The sequence below is a fragment of the Rattus norvegicus genome, chromosome 8 (genome assembly GCF_021556685.1).
Source record: "Rattus norvegicus strain SHRSP/BbbUtx chromosome 8, alternate assembly SHRSP_T2T, whole genome shotgun sequence".
NCBI lineage: Eukaryota > Metazoa > Chordata > Mammalia > Rodentia > Muridae > Rattus > Rattus norvegicus.
In genome coordinates, this window is record NC_141541.1 from 50,250,112 (window position 1) to 50,267,170 (window position 17,059).

The window sequence follows — 17,059 nt, forward strand, 5'->3', positions numbered from 1 at the left end:
GGAGGTCAATAGGAACTGACCAGACTGAATGTTTTCAGTCAGCTGAAAAACAAGAAGCCATTTGAAACAGAGAGCAAAGAGCTGAACTGCCCTTTCAGAATCGGAGTCACGACACTAACAAGCAACAGCTGTTATCACTGGCATATTATTATTGTGTAGTAATTTGCATACCAGTTCTTAATTTAAAATAAGTAACCAGCAGCCATGTGTCCCCGGAGCCTCTCTGGAACGGTCCCTTCTGACTCTCATGGTACATTTCTGGTGTTTAGGCCTTCTGGAATTTCCCAGGTGGAGGCTCTACGCACCATTCACTAACTTCATTCCATTGGAATTTTTTTTCACCCTTGCCTGGTTTACTCTCTGTTGCTGTGATAAAAGGCTATGACCAAAAGCAACTTGAAGAGGAAAAGGGTCAATAAACCCTTACATGCCTGTATTAGTCAGGGTTCGTTGGAGGGACAGAATGAATAGAATGAGTGTGTAAAATACACATAGAATGAACACACACACACACACACACACACACACACACACACACATGCATATATCCAAGTGATCCAACCATGGTCACCTATCAATGAAAGGTCCAAGAATCCAGTAGTTGCTCAGTCCCCAAAGCTGGATGTCTCAGCTGGTCTTCAGTATTAGCCAAATCCCAAAGAAGTAGGCTGCTAGTGAAGGGACGGACTTGCCAGTGAGAGCAAGAGCAAGCAGGCAGGCAGAGAGCAAATGCTTTCTCCTCCCCACCTCAGAAAATGCAGATTAGAAGTGGATCGTCTCACCTCAAATGATTTAATAAAGGAAAAGTCCCTCCCAGGTGTATAGCGGTGAATAGTTAATCTGCTACAAGCTCCCAGCAGGTTATATGCGCTCTGCACCCACCCAAGAGCTCTGTATTCACGATTGAAACACACACACACACACACACACACACACACACACACACACACACACCCTTTATATTTTGATGTGCCTTGATTAGCTCAACGGCTGGGCATTTCCAAACCTCCCTGCGGCTAGCACACACTCCTCTCCAGTATTCTCAAATTAATACTTGCTAAATCTATATTTTATCTTTGCTACCCCAAACCCAATAGGGAAAGTGGCTCCTGGAGCCATTTTCCCAAATTCTTACATGTTGGTGGGCCTTTAATTCTAATCTTTCTGCTTCCCCGCCATGGTGATTCTGGTTCCCTGAATCAAAAACTCCTCTCTTTCCCCCTATCCAGCCATTGGCATTTGCCTTTCTATTGATTTAATCAAAACCCAATTGGAGACAGAGACTCTCAGTGTGTGGATGTGGACAGTGCCATGTAATTTAGGGAACTGAATTAAGACGTTAGAACCAATCCCCAACACAGGTGTGCCCAGTCGCTTCGGTTTTAGTCCATTCTAGATGTAAAGCTGACAGCCAAGAACAGCCATCACACGTGTCCCAGTTCCAGTCCATCGTAGAAGGAAGTCAGGACAGGAACTCCAGCAGGAGAGGCCATGGAGGAACACTGCTTACTGGATTTCTCTTAATGACTTGCTCATGCTGCTTTCTTATATGACCAAGGAGTGGCACTGCCCAAGGTAGGCTGAGCTCTCCCATCAGCCATTCAAGACAATATTACACAGACTTGCTTACAGGCCAACCTGGTGGTGGAGGTATTTTCCTAATTGAAGTTGCCTCTTCCCAGATGACACTGACTTATGTCAAGATGACAAAACCCTAGCCAGTACAACCCTATTATAAGTGGCTTCAAAAATTATGTCAAACTGTATATTGGTATCGTATAGAAATAGAATTGATTTTTTTTTTTTTGTGGATGTCAACATTGTATCCTGTGACCTTGCTGAGTTGAATTCACTTACTTCCCGCAAGGTGAGCTTTGGGATTGATGTAAAGAAACCAGTTCCCATGTACATTACCACACTGGCCTTGAATGAGGGCACCTTCCCACCTTTTCAATCTGTAAGTCTCTCTCTCTCTCTCTCTCTCTCTCTCTCTCTCTCTCTCTCTCTCTCTGTCTTATTCACTGATTAGTGGTAAATGAAATGTAACATCAGCTGCTCTCTCTGTTTCCAGGTTTGTAAAAAACATTCTATTACTTACGGTGAAATACGGTGCTGGCTATGCAGGTTGGAAGCACCCCTGATCAGACTGTCAGACTGTGCTCCTCAGGGTTTTGCAGTCATGACACATACCTGAGAGTCCTTTAAATTGTTTTTTTAAGGGAAGGAAAGATTCTTTTTCATTTTTATGAATTCTAATAATGTGTTTTTTTCTTCTACAGCTTATGCATTTTTAAGATTTCATTGTAAATATTCATTGTACATGATATTGGGTTACACAGAGACATTCTCATATAAATGTATGTTATTCAACATGTCCCCTCATCTCCTCTTTCTTTCTTCAACTCCTTGTCCCTCCCAATTTCCCTTTGCTCCCTGCAGATAGTTTCAGTTCTCGGGAAAGATTTATATTGACTCATCTCTTTCATAGGATTCAGTGCATGGCCCGGGGGAGTCATCGTGGTCAAGCCTGTGTTCAGGCAGAACATTGTGGCAGCAATAATGTGTGGTGCAGCAGGCTTCCCACCTCCTAGAGAATCCAGAGCCCCCGAATCAGCACTAACATCTGGACAGCCATGTTCAAATGCACAAGTCTGAGGGGCACATTTCACTTTCTTTCTTTCTTTTTTTTTTTTTTTTTTTTTTTGGTTCTTTTTTTCGGAGCTGGGGACCGAACCCAGGGCCTTGCGCTTCCTAGGTAAGCGCTCTACCACTGAGCTAAATCCCCAGCCCCCACATTTCACTTTCAAACGCAACACTCTTTCAAAGGAAGGGAGTTCTGTTAATGGGCATATAGGATAGCATGGACCCCAGTTCCAGCTTAAGTGCTTGGTAATTTCGTCTGCTGATATGCAAGCATGCAGCAGCTACATGCTTCCATCAACACAAAGCCATATGCCGCCATGACTTTCTGTCACAGTGGACTGTGTCCCCTCAATCTATGGGACCAAATAAATCTTTCTCCCTCACCGCACGTTTTCATCACCATGGAGAATGCCCTCTGCCATGTCCTTCCTGCCACAATTCTCATGCCAATGCTCCCTCAGACTGTGAACCCAAAAAAACAGCTGTCTCCTCAAATTAGTCCTTTCATGTATTTTATCAGTGATCAGAAAAGTAACTGATGTAGAAAGTCTGTACCAAAACATCGGCTCACCGCCGTGGCTCTGAGAAATTGAGCTAGGTGGGTCAGGTCGCCAGCCTTTGGAACTGATTTGGGGGATGTGCAAGAGTTTAAAGCTGTGGGCTAAAATGTTTGTAGTGCTGTAAGCAGGGCTTCATGAGCTATTCTGGCTGCAGTGAGGACCACCATGCAGACAGAAATGTAGATGATGATGGCCAGGCTCAGAATGTTTTATGGGAGAGCATCGGATGAGAAGCCATTCAGGGAACGTTTTGCCAGACCCTCCAGCTACCATCTGCTGTGTCTTGAAAAATCTGAATGAGACTGAATTCAAAAGAAAGGGAAAGCTATGCTGGGTGAAGGAAGTGTTCCAAGACAGGATAGTATTCAGGCTGTGGCACGGTTCATGCTCTGTTCTTAGCCTGCTTTATGTAAGATGTTTTTAAAATAATATGGAGTTTAGCAAGGGAAGGAGCATGAGCAAACTAATGCCTGGGACAGACACCACAGTAGTGATTATTGTTTTTAAAAAGATTAATGAAAGTGAGGAAAAACCTCCTACTCCACACTAGAAAAGGAAAGGCATCTTTAGAACAACAACCCCAGATCAAAGGCTCTAGAGTATAAAAACGCAGATTCCTTCAAGAGGAGAGTGTCTGACTAGAGGATACCCCTGTAGAGGATCCCTACTAAAAAAGAACCCCCACAAAAGAAGTGTTCCCCAGGTTCACCAGATACACAGAGGCTACTGTAGCTGTGTGGGCTGATGTCCATATGCAGTTGAGGGCAGGCATAAATAAGGCAAGGCCTGTGATTGAGCAGTGAAAAAGAAAGGTGGGCACAGAGTTTTGAGACGTAGGAGATATAGAAGAAGAAGAGAGAAGAACCAAAATGGAGGAAAAGAAGGACAATTCAGATCCGTGAGGCTTTAAAATAGCCACAGGTAGCCATAAATATCTTATAAGGAACGGATAATACAGGACAATTTGCCTTATCTAGGTGGGCAGTTATATCAATAGCATTTGGTTCTGGGTTTATTGCGTGGACATTTTGCGGGGTGAGAATTTATTGATATAAATCTTATTGATAAATTACAAGACTCTAGAGTTTTGATTTTGCTGGGGCTAGCATGGCAGCAACCCGCCAAGGGAACCTAGCTAGTCAGGTAGAAAGGTTTCTGGAGCTCCAGGTCAGAGAGTCTGTCGAGATGAGAACATCCCGCTGGTGCCGTGTGGCCTGCCGGTGCTGGCGCTAGTGTGAGATGGTATTGCTTTTTTATTATTTCCTGCTACATAGCTGTGGTAAAAGGGTAGCTACATCACAGGATGGCAGCAGAACTTAGTGGATGCCCATGTGTTGCTGATGACCAAGTCCATGATGTGCATGTCCATTATGAATTCATACAAAACTTCAGAGGGACAGGGTCACAGGGCTTCCACCAGCACTGCAGGAAGGTACAGTGGTCAGGCAAGGTGTAGCAGGGTTAGATTTTTCTCAAGGAGGCCCTGAGACTGTATTGTAAAGCCGTAAAGATGAAGCCTGAGTTGCAATGGAAACCTCAGAATGTTGTAGATGCCGGGAGTGTGGGCTGTCTTTGGAGTGAAGCTGGAGGCCTGGAGTGGAGCCAGTCTAAGAGTGGGGCTCAAAGTGCTGCAGGCAGCAGATCTGGAGGAATCTGATATCCAAGCCTACAGGAGTCCAGATGATACTGCCATGACCCCTCAATGCTGGACATGGAGTTTTACGACTTGATGTTTGCCTGGCTAGATTTATGGATTGTGTAGACACGGTTCTTCCTCTTGGAATGTTTATAACAGTATATATTGAAGGATCTACAAAAGCCAAGGGGGATTCATATTAAGAGCTTGCCTTCGACTTTAGAAGAGATTTTGAACTTTGAATTTTTAATTTGCGTTGGGACTGTAAGACTATAGGGACTTTGAATTTGGATTAAATGCATTCTGCATACAAGATAACTGTGAATCTGTCAGTCAGGGGTAGATCACCTTGACTTGAATGGGAAGTGTTCTTCAAAGCTCTTGTACTTGAATAGTTGGTCTTCAAGTGGTACCGCTGTTTGAGGAAGGTTGTGAAACCTTTAGAAAGTGGATTTTCACTGAGGGTAGTAGGTTACCAGGAAGGCCTTGTGACCAATTCTGGCCTAAGTTTCCCCTCAGCTTCCTGGTCTGCTGAACTGTGAGTAAGACATTCCATTCTTCCAGCATCACAAAGTTCCCTACCCCTCTCCTAATCTCTATGACTTATCGCCTTCAGACCACTAGCCAAAGTAAAACCAGCCTTCTCTATGTTACTTTGAGTATTTTATCACAGTGCAGAGAAGAATAACTAACACAGATCCATTTTATAGTGTCCCCATGGTGGTGATTTTTTAACTGCCAATTTGACAAAACTAGAACCACCTGGGAAGAGGATCTCAGCAAGAGATTGCCTAGATCAGGTTGCCTGTGGGCATGTCTGTGGAGGTTGTCTTGATTATCTTAGTTGATTGTCGTGACTCAGCTTAAATGTGGGCAGCACCATCAGGTCCTCCATTGTGTAAGAGTGGAGCAGGATAGCGGAACACCAAGTCTCCATTGTGTAAGAGTGGAGCAGGGTAGCGGAACACCAAGTGTGCTCTTGACTGTGGATGTGATACCGCTAACTCCCACCATGACTTTCCTGCTATGATGTCATCTGAACAGTTACTAATGGCTATCCATTACTTGACCCTGTGGAGTTGGAGACTGGGAAAGTATAGTTCTCTTTTGAGTTAGGCCTCCACTGGACAGCCACAAAATCTGTTTCATCATGTTGAAAACGGGTGTGTTTACCTTTATCCTCTTAAATCTTACAACGTGCATTAGTTCTAGGGTGACAACAGGCATATGACCTGATCTATGTCCCCTACCTGCCCAAATAGATTTTAAAATAGGCAAATTAAATCCCCAGACATGGTGGTGTGCACCTGCAATCCCAACACTCAAGAAGTTTAAGACGGGAGGATACAGAGTTCAACAACAGCGTGGGCTACACCATGAGTTCTGGGACAGAACTTAAGCTACAGGACGAGATCCTGTTTCAAGGGAAAAGTAAATGAATAATAAAAGTATTATTTTTATTATTTATAAATAAGAATTCTTATTTGTAAGTAAGAATAGCAAAAGAAAACACTTTGGAGAACAAAGAACCTGATCAACAAAAGAAACAGCAGTGGAGTTCCATTCTTAAGTTTCTTCAGGTCACACTACTCATCGCTACGTTATGGACACTTGGACAACACTACTTATTTTATTCTTTGGTAAGATATAACCCTTCACTCAGTAGCAATATGCTATGCAATGAACACTACCTATGAAAACATCAACTACAGATGGATAAAGATGGAGATGAATGTTAATGAGTAAAAGGAGATAAAACATCATAAAATTCTCATTTTTCCAATGTGGAACGATGGATAGTATCTAATGCTGATGAATGTATATAATAATAACAATGTATATAACAACAACAACAATAACAATGTATATAACATAAGCAAATCACTTGTAAATATAAAAATCAGTGCTAGAAGAAAAGAACCAAAAGCAAATTCTTCTGGGATGGCCTTATAGACAGTTGTGGGCTGCCATGTGGGTGCTGGGAATCAAACCCAGGTCCCCCAGAAGAGCAGCACTTGCTCTTGACTGTGAAGACATTTCTTCAGCCTGTGGGAAGGGCTCTACAGACAGCAGTCAAAGGCAACAGCTATTGTGTGTGTCTTTTCCATACCATATGTTTATATTAAGCACACTTAATTGCTTTGTAGAACTAAACATTAACTTTAAGAACTCAGTTATTTGGGCATCTCCATAAGTCCCAGCTTCAGAAGCTACTAATTCTTTCTCAGATGTCATTGCCCAATATTTTAAAACAAGAAAGGAGAAGATAGCTTTCTTCCCTCACAATATAATACTGCCTTTGGTATGCAGTTATCACTGTGTCAGAAAGATAAATTGCACGTCACCCTCTGGTGTCCTATTGTTATGAAATGACAGAGCTAATGCAATTTATTCAGTACCCTTGTTCCATCACTAATGTGTCACTCAGAATCAGGCTCTAATTTTACAAAATGATTTAATTTTTGTTCTGGATTTTTTTTTTTAAAAAAATCATTTCTGCCAATTTGCATTTAAAAAAAACAGCCTGGAATTTCAGTGAGAAGTTAAAATTTAATTCCCTAAATTGTTTCAGTTCAGAGAGGAAATTTTTTTCAATGAGGGGAATATATATATATTAAATATATGTATATATTATTTATATATATATATATATTTCAGACTGTCTGTCTGTCTATCTTATTAGAGTTCACCCAACCCACCCTATTTGGCACCCAGGTAAACTGAGGTCATGAGAAAGGCTAGAATGACATCAGCAGTCCAGAGACGCCATGACCTCATCCTTTTGAGGAGCTTTGGATCTGGACTCAGGTGACCGAGCCGGCATCCTGGCCTTTGTGCCACAAGCTATGGCTGCCTAATTTGCGTATTCCTCAGTCAGCAAATACTAATGTGCCCCTGTTGTGAGTGTGAACTGAACAAGCCTCGCTGCTCCTCATCTTAAAAAAGAGGTAACAGAGGCTCCTGTAGGACCTGGCCCACGGCTCCTGGGCAGTAAGCAGACACCCGCCCCCTGGGTCCAGGAAAGACTGAGGAGCAGTGGCCATGATTACACACCCTCCAGCCCCAGAGGAGGAGGCGGCAGCTTTTTAGAACAATGAGTGATTGTCCACAGAATACTCTCCTTTGTTCAAAGCAAAGCTTGTGTTTGTGTGTGTGGGAGAGGTTGGGCTTGGCATAAAGTATTAGGTGCGTGAATTCTAACCTGCTAGCGATCTGCCGAGATCCCTGTTTATGACGGAGAAGAATGGGAGCTGACTGAAAACTTCTCCCAGGTGTCACAGAAAAGGGGCAGTGGCCAGGGTCAAATGCTTATGTGGGCAGGAATATATAGGCTAATGTAGAGAATAAAAGAAGCGCTCTTTCTGTTCTGTATTACCTTGTTACTAAGGAAGCTTTGGGGACAAGAGAAGACGTGCTTTGCAACCAGACACGTTCAAACCCCTGCTTCCTATCTTAGCCCACAGATGCTGTATGTCTGAGTTATAGCAAACATTCACACAGGAAGTGTGAGCACAGGTTCCTAGAGAAAAGCCACACCTGCATTAAAGATTCAGAAAGGCTGATTGATTGATTGACTGATTGATTGACTGACTGACTGATTAGAACTTTCATGATTATTCAGATTTGGAATGCTGCACGTCTGAAGCCAAATTGACATGGGCTGGCTTGAGCTCCTTTAATAGACATTTTTTTTTTTTGCCAGTTTTGTTTTTGAACTAACACCCTGTGACCGTTAGGTAAAATCTTTTTGTAATGCGCTAGCAGACCATCGGTTTCTACCAACCCCAAAACTGAGAATACCACCAGCCAGCATCTGAGGCCGGGAGCAGAGATTTCCCCGTGTTGCTATTAGAGGTGAGCCTGAGAGTTCCACCAACATATTTTAAAGGCGCCTTGATTCATGACTTTTATTCTGTTACTATACAAACTTCATGAAACTCTTACTACTTGGAACATGGTGTTCAGCTAACCTGAGTGCGTGCTACCAGGCCATGGTGCTGGGAACAGAGGACCATGAGGGACAGTTCATGTTTAGACAACATGTGCTGATATGGGGGTCCCATATGAGCTAGCACAAGATGGCTGCCACCAGAAGTCCTGGGCCATACCAAGGCAAACAGGGACGTAATCTGTTACATAACTAGTTTTTGGCTGAAAGCTGTTTTTGTGTGAGTCTACGTAAACATGGCTATGAGGTCAAAGACCCAGGCCTTTGAAGAGTCTGTGGCTTTCCCTCTGTCAGTGGCCTGTGTGTGTTTACTCTGTGCCTTTGTTGTGGCCCATGTGTGTCTGTGTGTGCCTGGGTACCTGCAGGGCAAAATGGACCGTGCCAGGAAACTTGGTAAGGTTGAGCAGGTTGGAAGCCCTGGAACCTCTGAGAGTACCATAGGAGCCTTACCTGCTTCTGACCGGGTGCCTGTCACGTGACTACACTCCCGGATCCACGCTAATGAGGTACCTAGAGGCTCTGAGGGTTTAGCCAATAAGCTTCCCTTCCTGGACATTTCTTCTTGCAAAAGGTAATCTCTAGCCTACCCAGAGGAGGTGGTGCGAACCCATTTTCCACTATGAACAATCAGTAAACAGTTTGAAACTAAAGATTGTCTCTCTCGTCAAGAACAGCCGTGGGGAGAACGGACGAAGCCTTCATCCACAATGCCTCGAGTTCTAAGTCTACTGCAGAAGGCCCCTCCCTCCTCCTGGGTGATCTGCGCTCCCCGAAGATCGCTGTTAAGTTGAGGACAATTGCTGATGAGTTAAGCTGCAGTTCCAAGTTCCCCCAGCCCCAGGTCATCCTCAGCCCGAGGGCTCCCCCTCTTTCTGGATTCCATGCAGTTTCCAGCGGTGACTGGATACCCGTGAGCTTGGGAACCCCAGCTTTGGACTCAGTCCCTGTGTTTCTCCCACCACCTGAGCAGTGAATTGACGATTCCTGCAAGTTCATAGCCAGAGAGCAGGCGTAGGGTAAATGCAGTCTAGCGTCTTCCATTTCGCCTGTCCAAGTGGCTTTCCCACACCCCAGCAGGTGGAGTTCCTGTACCCCATCAGAGAGGTGGAACACAGGACCACAGGTACCAGCCAGTAGCTGCCAATCTGGTGCCTTTACTAAGATTGAATTAGTGAGTCTTCAAAAATCTCTTCAGCTTCCCAGCCTCCCACACCCCTGCCAGTTTTCTGACATTGGAACATGTAAGCCAGTGTCACTCAGATTTGGCTCCAGAGTTTATCATCGTTTCTTCCCTGTAAGGTGAGAGCTGGATTTACATGTCAACAAGAACTACGAAGTTGTGTTTATGGAGCACCTTGACCATGGCGTAGGACTTGTAGGCAAATGCCCAGATCGCTGGAGAATCGGCTTTCGTGGAGAAGCACCTAACACTGTCTATTGGGAGCTCTAGACTCTGAGCAACGTAAAGACCCAGTCCTGATCCCTAGAGGGTCTCTGAGTAGCCACTGACAAGAAGTCTCATTTTGCTGTCCTTTCCCAAAATTCCATCAACACCAACGAACATCTCCCAGAGCTCAGTCTCTCAAATTCTGGGATCACAGGCATGTGCCGCCACACATAGCTATCTTTCAGACAGGACACTCCTACCCATTGGTACAGCTCCTGGAAGATTGCCCATGGGTCCAGGCCCTCTCCTATCCCTGTGCAGGTCTCTCCTTCCTACCTATGCTCTGTTTGGGCCTCATTCTTAAAGTCCCCTTTTCTTCTAATTCATTTTGGGGTGGGAGTGGGGGAGCAGGAGCATCTAACCCTAAAATGGATCTAATGCCCCTTTGAGTTTGGTATCGAAGAGGTAGGCGTTCAGTGGTTGGTTGGGACATTTGAACTAACACCATCAGATTTGCTTGCCTTCTTGTGGAAGTAGGTAGGACATATTTCTCTAAAATACAAGCTGACTTCTTACCAGAGGCAAATAATGTTTCTAGCCTGTGGTAGCTTGAATATGCTTGACCCAGGGAACGGTTCTATCAGGAATTGTAACCTTGTTGGAGTAGGTGAGGTCTTGTTGGATTTTGTGTGTCACTGTGGGTGTGAGCTTTAAAACCCTTATCATAGCTGACTGGAAGTCAGTCTTCTCCTAGTGGCCTGCAAATGAAGATCTAGAACTCTCAGCTCCTCCTGTACCATGCCTGCCTGGATGCTGCCATGTTCCCACCTTGATGATAACTTGATGGACTGAACCTCTGAACCTGTAAGCCAGCCCCATTAAATGTTTTTCTTACAAGAGTTGTCTTGGTCATAGTCTGTTCACAGCAGTAAAACCCTAACTAAGTCCTTTCTCATGAGTCACCATATCCCGGACTGAGAGGTTCCCAAAGGCCTGTGGATCCCTCCTTAGGATGGTACTATTAGGAAGCAATGGAGTTTATAGGGGGATGGAGCCTACTAGGGAGATTTTATGTCATTTGAGAAATGCCCTTGAAGGGAACAATGTCCAGTCTCCTACCTGCTGACTTCCTGGCCATGATGTGGCTTTTTTCTGCCACCCATTCCCACCACCATGGCCTGTGGACTCCATAAGCTCAAAGCAGTGGGGACAATACAGATCAAGGATCGACAACAGTTCTGAGACCATAAGCTAAGGCACCTTGCAGCTCTGTGAGCTGATTACATCGGATCTGTTATATTAATGGAAGGCTGGGTAGATGGTCAAAAGGATAAGAAAACATGGAAACAGAAACATGGAAGCAAAACTAGGAAACATCCACAAGCCAGGAGCTCAGAAGGAGGAGGGAGAAGGAGCACAAGTTCAAGGGCAATTTGGGTCATATAACCAGAGCCTCAAACCAAAGAAAAACCTCTACAAATGGACACACAGATCTTCCCCCATCCTCTCTGTCTGTCCCTGTTTCTTCTCTGTCTCTTTTTGTCACTGCCTCTCTCTCTCTCTCTCTCTCTCTCTCTCTCTCTCTCTCTCTCTCTCTCTCTGTGTGTGTGTGTGTGTGTGTGTGTATGTATACACGAGTGCATTTATTTAGTGTATGCACCAGTGCATGTGTGTGTGCACATGCATATGAAGTGGTTAGAGGTCAACATCTAGTGTCTTGCTATATCATTCTCTGACTTATTTTCCAAGACAAGGTCCCCCTCTAAATCTAGAATTCACCAATTCGTCTAATCTGACTTGCTAATTCATACACACCACCACCCCAGCCCCCACCCCACCCTGGTCCCAGCACTGGGGTTGCCTATCCATGCTGCCATGCCTGGCTCTTTGCCTAGGTGCTGAGGATAAGCTCAGATCCTCAAGCTTGCACAGCAAGCCCTTTGCCTATTGAGCCACATTTCCAGCACCCCCTCCCTCCCCCCACACACAAATGGATTCTTAATGGGCCACTCTGGAAGCTATGTCTGGGAGTTACCTTGTATACATTTACATAAATTAACGTAAATTTACATGTATATAAATGCTTCCTGCCACTTATTTCCTTTGAGGGCAAGGATTTTCTCTCCTTTAGATCTCAGTGGTGTAGCATTGGACTTTACACCTGGTGAGCTCTCTGTATCTGCAGGCCCTCTGATACCCTGGGTACCTTTGCCATCCTAGGTCTGAGGTAGTTTCAAGTCCCTTCATGCTTCCGCAGAAAGCCCTGACATTTTTTTTTTTTAATGTCTATATCCCTTTCCAATCCAAGTCCTAGAAGAAAATGAAATATTTCAGTTGTGATCTGACCAATCCAGACCATGGACTATCGTGTTAAAAGTGTGCTATAAAGATTAATGCTACTCGATGGTCATTTAGCACTTATAAAGTCACCCAATTTTTCTTGGCTTTACCCCTTATTTCTCTATTTTAAATGCCCAGATATAAGAGTCTTTGATGGACACTTCTTGTCTAAGAGTTTCTGTCATGGGCTGGAGTGGCTGGCTGCTCTTCCAAAGGATCTGGGTTCCATTCCCAGCTCCCATTGGTCAGCCTACATACTCTGGGGATCTGACACTCTCACGCAGACACATATGGAAGCAAAAAACACCAATGCATGACAGAGAAAGAGGAGGGAGAGAGAGAGAGAGAGAGAGAGAGAGAGAGAGAGAGAGAGAGAGTTCAGTCTGAGTTTCTGTCAATTGTATTTCCTGAGTACAGAATGAGCTCTTTGGTGAGATAAAAACTCTGCCTGCATAGCTTTAGTGAGGTAGATGGAAGTTGGTTCTTTCCTTGAACAGAAATCTAAGAGAAGTCTAAACTGGTAGCTGGCATTTCCCCAAGAATTATAAAGGCATACGCTTCTGTTGTTGAGCAACACCCAAGTACTGGCCTCAGCCGCCAGGTTCAAAAGGGTCATGGCTCCACATCTCCCCAACAGCAAACACTTCCCTTAAGAACAGGACAGAGAAGGAAAGTATGTATGTCATCATAGAGAGGCTCCAGGGCAAGGGTGCTCTTGGAAACAGTCGAACAGGGAGAATCCACTTGAGTTAGCAAGCTCTGTGCACGCTGTGGAAGAAGAGAGTGTGGTAGACGACTGTGGAAGTTTGAGTGTGGTTGGCCCATGGGAAGCGGCACTGTTAGGAGGTGTGGCATTATTGGAGTAGGTTTTGCTGGTTCGGGTGTGTCACTGCGGTGCTGTCTTTGAGGTCTCTATGCTCAAGCTCCACCCAGTGTGGAAAGAGAGCCTCCTCCCGGCTGCCTGTGGAAGAGAGTTTCCTTCTGGCTGCCCTTGAATCAAAATGGAGTGCACTCAGCTCCTTCTAGAGAGGCTTGTCTGCCTGGACACTGTCATGCTTTCTGCCACAATGATAATGGACTGAACCTCTGAGCCTGTAAGCCAGCCCCAATTAACCGTTGTCCTTTATAAAAGTTACCATGGTCATGGTGTCTCTTCACAGCAATTTAAAACCCAAACTAAGACAACTAGGGTGCTTTCAACAAACGTGATCCTTGCCTCCACAGTGCAAATAGCTGACGGGCAGGTGTCGATGCAGACTGTGGGGGTTGTGGGTGTCAGTTTGTAGCTCTGTCTAATTTTCGTGACTATTTCTTCCTTCCATTCTTCCTTTGAAAATAGACACGGTGGTCTTATTTTTATTCCGACTGTTTTCAGAGCTCATACCCACTGCCAGAGTTGAGTCACGTATGTTAGTCTAGCTGCAAGTGAGGCTGGGAAGTTCTGTTTTTATTCTGGATAGTGGACACAGTAGGACTCCACAAAGATGTTCATCATCTTGTCCCTGAAGGTATTTCAAGAGAATGGATTTATCCTACTCTATCTGTTGGGGGTTGGGGGGTGGAGGTTGGGCAGTGCAAGTATGAGAGTCCTTCGGAAAAGGATAAAGGAAAGTTGGCTTGAGTGAGAGCAGAGGCCAGAGAATGGCTGAAGATGCTCTGCTACTGTTTTAAAAGATGGGGGGTGGGGGGTCGGGGGATGGGGAGGAGTGGCCTCTAGGCAAAGCAAGAATGCAGAGGGTCTCCTCTAGCTTTCAGAAGACACTCAGCCCAGCTTACCCTTGTTTATTTCCAGCTTCTCAAACTACAAAGCAGTAAATTGTGTTGATTTAAGGCATCGACTTTGTGGTGATTTGTCACAGCAGCAGGTAACAAATACATTTATTCTGATTTGTGTTTCTTGTTATTGTTTTTGTTATTCTGTTACTATTGAAACGCATGTTTATTGAACATAATAAACATGAAGAGATAACTAGCATTGTGTATGTTTTAAAATTATTACTACCACTACTATTAATTACTAAATATTACTATTTAATTTAATTGTTGTAATAATTAATTGCTATTAATTATTAAATGTGTTTAGATGTTTTGCCTGTGTATGTGTTTGTGTACCATGTTCACGCCTCAGGCCCACAGAGGCCGGAAGACAGTGTGAGCTAACTCCCCAGAGCTATAGGTTGTGAGTCACCATGTGAGTGCTGAGACTTGAACCCAGGTCCTCTGAAGGTGCAGCCAGGGCTTTTAACTCCTGAGCCATTTCTCCAACATCTGCCATATTTTATTTATTTATTTTGATAGTGATTTCATGAAGACTTCTAAAGATCACCTCTGCTTCTTCAAGTTGCCAACATTGAACTGAAACCCAACCTCGGTCTATCTGGATTGAGTTCACCACCCTACCTGATGCCTGTAATTCTAAGTATCCCTTTGGTTTTCTCTGTCTTCCGAGGCTTCTATGATTGTCCCTCATATCTCAGATATGACAGAATAACCTTCATCCATCTGACCTGAGCATTCTTGTGGTGGTTTGAAAAAGAATGGCTCCCATGGGCTCCTGTATTTGAAGCAGGAGCAGCACTACTTGAGAAGGATTAAAAGGTGTGGCCTTGGGGGAAATATGTCACTTGGGGTGGATTTTGAGGTTTCAAAAGCTCAAGCAAGGCCCAGTATGTCTCTCTCCTCCTGTTTGTTTTCTGTGGGTCCAGATGTAGAATTTTCAGCTGCTTCTGCAGAGCCGTGTGTTGGTATTCTGTCTAAGCTCCACCCCCATAGCGACCTGGCACCAGCCAGGTAAGCTCCGCCCCACGGCTGCCTAGCAACAGCCAGCTGTGCCTGACGCTATATAAGGAGCTGCTTGCCCCCTCTTCTTCCTCTTACTTACCCCTCTTACTCTTTGTTCTCTGTTCTTGCCCCCTTCCCCCTTCCCGCCACATGCCCATGGCCAGTTGCCTTTCTTCTCCTCTACTCTTCCTCTCTCATTAAACCTCTCCATGTGGAACCATGTTGCCTTGGTGTGTTCTGTCCCTAACACCACGTCTACCTGCGTGCCTCCATGCTTTCGCCATGTCTACCGGAGTGCTTCCACACTCCCCATCATGACAATAATGGACTCGAATCTCTGAAACTGTCAGCCAGCCTTCATTAAATGTTTTGTTTTGTAAGAGTTGCCACCATCATGGTATGTCTTTACAGCAATAGAACACTGACTATAAGACACTCGTGGTACCCAGGACTCAGCACATCACAACTCCTTCACCCATCTTGGAATTGCTATACTCACCTACACATGGACATTCATCCTGTTCGATGGGAAGCCCACTCGCCCTGAGCCGGAACTCTGAAATAACAGAGAGGCCGAGAAGTTCCATTTTCCTTAGGTCATGCCCCTCAGCAGTAGTTTGTCAACCTCCAGCAACAAAGCTCAAAGGTCTGGCTTAAGCCAACCTTGGTAATAACATCACCCCCACCAGGGTTCACAGCTTCAAACGCCATAGCTATTCTCTTCAGAAGGCTTTGAGCTTCCAGCTTCTCCACAGGCTTCATAGCAATGGCCTAATTGCCTTTCAGGGAAAATAAAATGCCCACATTTCTGAGCCTCCACCCCAAGACCCTTAGGCCTTTGCCTCTCACTTCAGCAATGCTTGGGATTGCTAGTTACCAGGTCTGATAGATCTTCTCTGAGCTGTTTGCTTCCAGAGAAACAACCCAAGGGACGACAGCCAGGGTAATGGGGAAATGAAACAATCCTAAAGCGTTCAAGCTCCCGAAAGATGAGCGAATTTTCTTCTATGTTGTTCCCCTCACCTGCTCCTTGGCCTCGCTGCCAACACTCCCTCTGCCCCAGATTCGTTGGCAGTCCGGGCAGGAGCCGACTGCCTACCAGGCATCCTCATTAAAATGCACTGTTCTTGCTAATTACGAGCCAAGATTCTCCCACAGTGGGCCTGGTCTGGGCTTTGCCATTATCTTCATAAATAGACTCTTTACTTTGCAAATGGTGCTGTCATAGCCAGGCATTCTCAACCTGGCAGAGGCCGCTGAGCATTCTTGAGTGGTGGAGGGAATGTGTCAGCAAGGGAAGGCAGAGGCATTCATGCCAAAAACAAGGCTCTGTCCTGAGTTCACCCCACTCAGTCTGGGCAGCAGGCAGCCAGCACAATGGTTGGATCTGAGACTCCAGCCACGGTGAGCAGTAGCATATGGACCAGATCTCCTGGAAGATTTTATTTCCCGTCATTTTCACCTTTACAGCAAAGGCAAGCTAGTCAATGTAAAAAAAAAAAAAAAAAGTGTAAATATTTTTAAGTGCTCTATTGTTTTTTTAAAAAGAAGGTTCCCACCCTCCACCCCCAATTCACAAATTGGATGGCGGTTTGGGGGGTGTGTGTGTGTGTGTGTGTGTGTGTGTGTGTGTGTAGCGGGGGACAGATGAGTCCTTGGTCTCCCAAATATGCCATCTGCAAGCTCATCCCTGAGAATTTGTTTATGTGTTTAACTGCCTTTGCCTACAAAACTCTCTCTGTATACAGCTTCTGCCTGTTTTG

The 17,059-nt window shown here is 44.9% G+C and overlaps 1 long non-coding RNA gene across 1 annotated transcript in view; it reads right to left on the reverse strand.

The window, feature by feature from the left end:
* Positions 1 to 16,419, reverse strand: part of LOC120094128 (uncharacterized) — a 30,160-nt gene extending 13,741 nt beyond the window's left edge. Inside the window, exons 1-2 of the long non-coding RNA XR_015627208.1 lie at positions 16,320 to 16,419; positions 15,796 to 15,852 (exon numbers count right to left, since the gene is read on the reverse strand). This is a non-coding gene — a long non-coding RNA (uncharacterized LOC120094128). The remainder of the gene's footprint in view (positions 1 to 15,795; positions 15,853 to 16,319) is intronic.
* Positions 16,420 to 17,059: the final 640 nt, after the last annotated feature.